The sequence below is a fragment of the Vicugna pacos genome, chromosome 24 (genome assembly GCF_048564905.1).
Source record: "Vicugna pacos chromosome 24, VicPac4, whole genome shotgun sequence".
NCBI classification, from domain to species: domain Eukaryota; kingdom Metazoa; phylum Chordata; class Mammalia; order Artiodactyla; family Camelidae; genus Vicugna; species Vicugna pacos.
In genome coordinates this window covers 2,455,792-2,461,791 of record NC_133010.1, presented here as the reverse complement: position 1 = coordinate 2,461,791, position 6,000 = coordinate 2,455,792, and the positions used below count along the sequence as shown (strand labels likewise).

General features: G+C 42.5%; 1 non-coding gene across 1 annotated transcript; it reads left to right on the top strand.

Annotated features, from left to right (window-relative positions):
• Nucleotides 1-3,960: 3,960 nt before the first annotated feature.
• On the top strand, nt 3,961-4,033 carry TRNAF-GAA (transfer RNA phenylalanine (anticodon GAA)). Its single transcript has one exon. It is a non-coding gene; the product is annotated as a tRNA-Phe (tRNA).
• The last annotated feature ends 1,967 nt before the right edge of the window (nt 4,034-6,000 follow it).

Sequence of the window (6,000 nt, the reverse complement as noted above, 5' to 3'; positions counted from 1 at the left end):
ATGTAAATCTAGACCCTCGAATGAGAGATTAGCTGTCACTACCCAGCCTGCCACTGGTGAGTCAGCAGCAACAGAGGAGCAGACCGAGAGTCCGAGCTCCTGGGGGCTGAAGGCTTGCTGTAGAGGCTGCACTGACTCTTTCAGGGCTGGGGTGCTTTCTTGAGTTCTGAAGCTTGGTTACAATAACCTACTGGCCACTCTGTCTCTTCTGGCCTAGCGGGTGGCTAGGGCCCCATGGAATTCTGGAAGTTGGTCCTGGCAGGGATCAGAGAACATTTTGTCAGGAAATTGAAGCCCAGAGCTATTTGATGATAAGGTTTCACTATAGCTAATTGGAGTTAAGAATGTATTGTGAGTCCAAGAGACAGTTTGTTCCACTATGTGAACAAATTAAACACAATATCAAAGCTATCACCATGGCAGGTTCACCATGACCCACCCTACATCCAGTACAGGAAATCCACAGTGAAATTAGAAATCCATCATAATAAATGCAGCTTCTAAGGGGGGAGGGTGGAGCTCAAGTTGTGGAGCGCATGTTTAGCATGTACGAGGTTCTCGGTTCAATCCCCAGTACTCCCTCTTAACATAAATAAGCAAGCAAACTTAATTATCTCCCCCCAAAATAATAAAAATAAGTAAAAATTAAAAATAAATAAATGCAGCTTCTAAAAAGCACTTCTGCTTTCTAGGAGTCAATTATATTCTGGGAAATCTAGAATCTGTAGTGTGAAGGAGAGCTGAACCCAGAATCAGAGTCCAGAGCAGGTCAGGGAACACGGCAGCATCATGGGGCTGAGACTTTGATGCTGAGGTCCTAGAAGCCCAGACACTTCTGGTCCATCCTGCTGTTCTGCTCTTAGAGGTGGGGTCACAGCCAGACCACTGGGTCGGGGGAATCTGCTGAGCCTGCAGGGTTACGAGTCTCAGCTCCTGGGCAGGGAAGCACATGGGGCCACGGCAGCTGTGTCCCTAGTGTGAGCAGTCACATCGAGCCAGGCTCAAGGCTGCAGATGACGGTGCCTTCCCCACAGGTCTCAGCTCATGCAGCCGCCGCTGCCCAGACCAGCCTGGAGCTAACCAGCCAAGTCTCCCAGGAGGTCCCTACAGTGGGCTGATGAACTTGAAGATGAACAGGGGTGTGAAGCTGATGGAGGCAGGCTTTGAGAAGAGTATTTATTAATGAGTTAATATCAGCACTTCTAATCCCCAATGTGCTGTGAGTTAATTCTGTAGACTGAAAATGACAAGTCTAAGTCTCAGATTCCTTGATCCTAGAGCCAATGTTTCACTTGGCTTTGGTAGAAAAGGAACAGAGAACCATATAGGACCTAATAGGACCACAGAGCAAGGAGCCTCTGTGGTTGTATATGAAAAGGAACATAATTTGAAAAGAAATCTGAGACACAGGATTACTGTAACGGTGACATCACCATGGCTTATCTGTGGGGAAGTTGACTCCTCCCCTCCTTATCCTGAGGAGAGGGTAACACACCATCACTGATCCAGAGGGAAATCTCTTCTGGGAAACAGATCCATATGAGCAAAGCTGTTCAAGGAAATGTCACAGACTTAAGGATAAGATTTGATTTAAAGACTCATGAGCTTTAGTTCTGACTTTTTGTTTGTTTATTTCATTTTGGTAAAAGCTACTTTTTCTCAATATTCAGAGGTTTGCTAAAAATATTTCTGTCATTATTTTATTTTTCATTCAAATCATTAAGACTCCCAAATTCTAATGTCTGAAATCCATGACTCAAAGGTATCCTGACTTAGGTTTTGTCTCCCAAAGGAACATTTAGAAAAGATCAAAATAACTGATTTAATGTGCCTAATAAGCAGCTGAAGCAAAGTTCCATTATTAAAAAATGTCTTTCCACCAAGCTGCTGGAGAAGGAAATTGTGACTGCAATGATTATCCAACTCCCAGACTCTGGTTTTCTGGATGACTTCAGACAAATGACTTTGGTTTCTTGAAACACGTTGTATATCTTCAAAGTACCTGCTATGTTAAGTCAGCAGTTTACTTTTGGGCAGAAATGTGCTTCTTTTCTTCTATAAAAATTTGCTGGGCAAAACAAAGGGATTCTCAAAGAGTTAGTCCTTGAGATCTGAAAAATGTTAGAGTTTTGTCTTTGCTTCAAGACCTCTGTATCATTCTCCATATCATTACCCCTGGATACTTACCTAGTGCTTTTGACAGACACGGTCTCGCTTAATCTCCTTATCTACTCTGTGAATTGGGTATTGCATTCGTTCACTCGGGATGGTGTGACAAAATAGCACAGAATGAGCACCTTAACAATAGGAATTCATATTCTCACAGTTCTGGAGGGGGAACGTCCTAGATCAGGGTGCAGGCATGGTTGCCAGCCTTGGAGGGCCATGGTGGAAGGATCTATTGCAAAGGGCTGGCCCTCAGTGCAAGGTGGGGCCCTTTGTCTCTTCCTCTTATAAGGACACCAATCAGACTGGATTAGGGTCCTACCCTAATACTCTCATTTTAATAACCACTTCTTTAACAAGCTTGTCTCCAAATATGGTAATAATCCAAGGTATGGGGAGCTGAGACCTCAACATCTGGATTTGGGGGAAACAAAGTTCATCCCATAACAGATATTATGTTTCCATTTTATAGAGGAAATTGAGGAAACTATGGTCCAGGGAATTCAGTTACCTGATTCTTTCACTACACTGATTTTACCTAACTAGCTAGGAAATGGAGAAATGTTTGTGACAAATAAACTTGGTGTTAGATTCAGTCTCCTTTAAATCATAGAGAATCTACTTACCAGAATTTAGCTACAACCCTACTTTCCATATTTATTGAGTTTATAGTTTTTAAAATTATTTAGGAGAAAATAATCTGAGACTTCACCACATCAAAGATAGCTTATCTTCAAGCTACAGTATTAATTGAAGGCAAATTTATATTAAAAATTCAAATATTCAGTTAATTTACTAATAAATATATTTCCCACAAGTCTGTATTTGTTTCCAATTGCTGCTGTAACAAACTACCACAAGCTTCATGACTTGAAACAACACGAATATACTATCTTACGAGTCTGGAGCTGAGAGGACCAAAATCAGCCTTCCTCTAGATGTAGGCAGGGCTGCATTGTTTTGCAAAGTTTCCAAGGGAAAATCTGTTTTCTTGCCTTTTCCAGCTTCCAGAGGCTGCCCGCCTCCATCTTCACATCCAGCAACGGCAGGCTGGGTCCCTCCCATGCTGCCTCCCCTCCGCTTCCCTGTTTTCTGCCTCCCTCGTCCACCTTGTAAGGACTCCTGTGGCTACATGGGGCCCACCTGGATAGTCCGGGATGAGCTCCCAATCTCAAAGTAAACTGATTAGCCAACAATTCCATTTGCAACCCTAATTTTCCTTTGCCAGGTAACCTAGCATATTGTATTGCCTGGGGGTTAAGACATGGGCAACTCTGGAGGCTCATTATCCTGTTACCATGGAACTTTTCAGTCGATTTCATCTTTCCTGTTCATATTCTTTTGTGTCTGCATTACACTTTGGTGATCTCCTTGGAGCGTTAGTCTTCAGCTGGTTTCCAGTCCTGGTTATGTCAATGGGCCTTTGGGAATATTGCTTTTGTGGAAAAGTGATATTTAATTAAATTTTTATGTGAACCATGCTGCCATTTTTCTAGAAATTAAGCATATATTAGGATGGAAATGTGAAGTAAAGACATGCTTTTTTTTTTCTGACATGAAAAAAGTCCACAATTTATTTTTCAAATGGGAAAACCAGATTGCAGGGCAGTTAAACATAGAACTGAGAGAAGGAAAATGATTTATTACATCTATCTTGGAAACAAGGACCTTGCCTCATCACCTCTGTAAGATTTGTCAAATGCCTACCTCCAGCTGACACTGAATATTAATTTTTCTTCTTCTTATAAAACAAACATTCCATTATAGTTATTGCAGGGGAAGTCAGCTGAACACGCTGAAATAGCTCAGTTGGGAGAGCGTTAGACTGAAGATCTAAAGGTCCCTGGTTCAACCCCGGGTTTCAGCAGTACTTTTGGATGTTAACACTAAATGTAGTTTCTTGGCGGTCTTAACCAAAACACAAGCTTTAAGGGAAATACATGGTTCTTATGCTTTGGGTAGATCAATCACTTTTCAGGCAGGTGTGGTGCCAGGTGTCCTGGTGGGCCTTTTTATATAAACCCAGCAGCATCTTTGTACTTCCTGGCTGTTATAACAATAGGTAGCTTATGTTGAGTACTTGCTGTGTGTCAACTATCCCCTATCTCTGTGTATTAACTTATTTTAAATGACCACGAAAATTCTTGATAACTACTTGTTAAATAAATGAATAGTTTTGTGCCAGAGGCCTGGCACGTGGTAGGTACACGATGGTTTTTGCTTTGACTCCGATTATTATTTCTATTGGCTAACAACGATGCAAGCTAGAGCTATGGGATGAGAGTGGTTTCCAAGGACCCTTCCCTCCTCAGTCTAAGAAGGCAGCAGGAAAGGCCATCACCATTTCCCTCTACCTTCTGTATTAACAATCCCGTGTTTTATATGGTAAATGTGAAAGATTACTTTCCCACCGTGCTTTAAATTTCTGCAAAGGGTTTTAGCGTCTATTCCAAAGGTCCTTACCTGGCATCTATAGGCAGCGGGACATCTTTGAAGTCTCTGAGACTGAATGGAAATGTGAGTGTTCGTATGCACATCTCCCTGGGGAGAATGTCAAGTGGTATCATCAGATTCCAGGCTTGCGACCTAGAAAAGGCTTAGAAAAGTTAGATGTGACAGATCTCCTCACCACAAATGTTGACTGGTAGTTCATGCCCCAACCTTTGCATTTTTCTGAAATGCGGGGTGATAGGACATTTCTTGATTATTGTGTCTTGCCCCTTGCCCAGTGCTGTATCTACCCTGAGGTGGATTTCAGGAGGGAGACCAAGTTGTGAACAAACTTTCCTCCTGTCTGAGGTGGCTCTTGGGGACAGATTTTCCATGGGAAAGCAGATCTGACCATCTTGGAGGCCCCCGGCTACTTTGGGGCCCCTTCTCCATGATCCATCCCCCATTACATTGTTTAATCTGAAGAGGTGGGTCCACTTCTTCTGATTGTCTCCTTTTGGGAGTGATTAATAATGGAGTCCCAATATTATCTTTATTATTTACTATTTTCCTCTAGCTTTCATTCTTGTTGATGGGACGTGCAGACACACTGAATGTCCAGAAACAAGACTGAACAATGGCTGCCTGGTCTCCTATCTTTGTATTATTTTGTATCTATCACCTAAATGATGTCTCCATGCCTTGACTGTGCTTTGGCCAAGAGGTAGCATTTTCAGTTCATGCCAGTCATTCATCAGGCTTTAGGTATAAAAATCTGGGACTAATTCCACCATGGTAGAGGGGGTTGGTTTCCATACCATCAAGAAATTCTGTGACACCAGCTGGGTATCCTATAATTCTGCTTAATTCTGACACCATGTGCCTTGAGATGGGGATAGAACCAGATTCCATAGGTTAAGGACTCAGTCCTCCAAGACTTCCCCCCTTCCCCTTTCAGATGCCAAACTTAGGTTGTCCACTTTGCTTCTAACTCACTAACTATAGATTGGAGGTTCCAATGACTCCTTCCTTGGGTTTGATTAATTTGCAAGTGTGACTCACAGAACTCAGGGAAACATTCTATTTATTAGATCATTCGTTTATTGTAAAAGGCTATAACTCAGAAAGAATCAGATGGAAGAGATACGCAGGGCAAGGTATAGGGAGAGCTCAGAGATTCCATGCCTTTTCTGAGTGCACCATTTTCCCCAATTCTCTATACTTTGCCAAACTGGACGCTCTCCAAATCCTGTCCTTTTGGGTTTTTCTGTAGTCTTCATTACATAGGCAAGATTAGGTAACTCTTGGCCATTGGTGACTGATTCAACCTCCAGCCTCTCTCCACTCTACACCCCAGAGGTCGGAGGTGAGACTGAAAGTTCCAACCCTTTAATCCTATGGTTG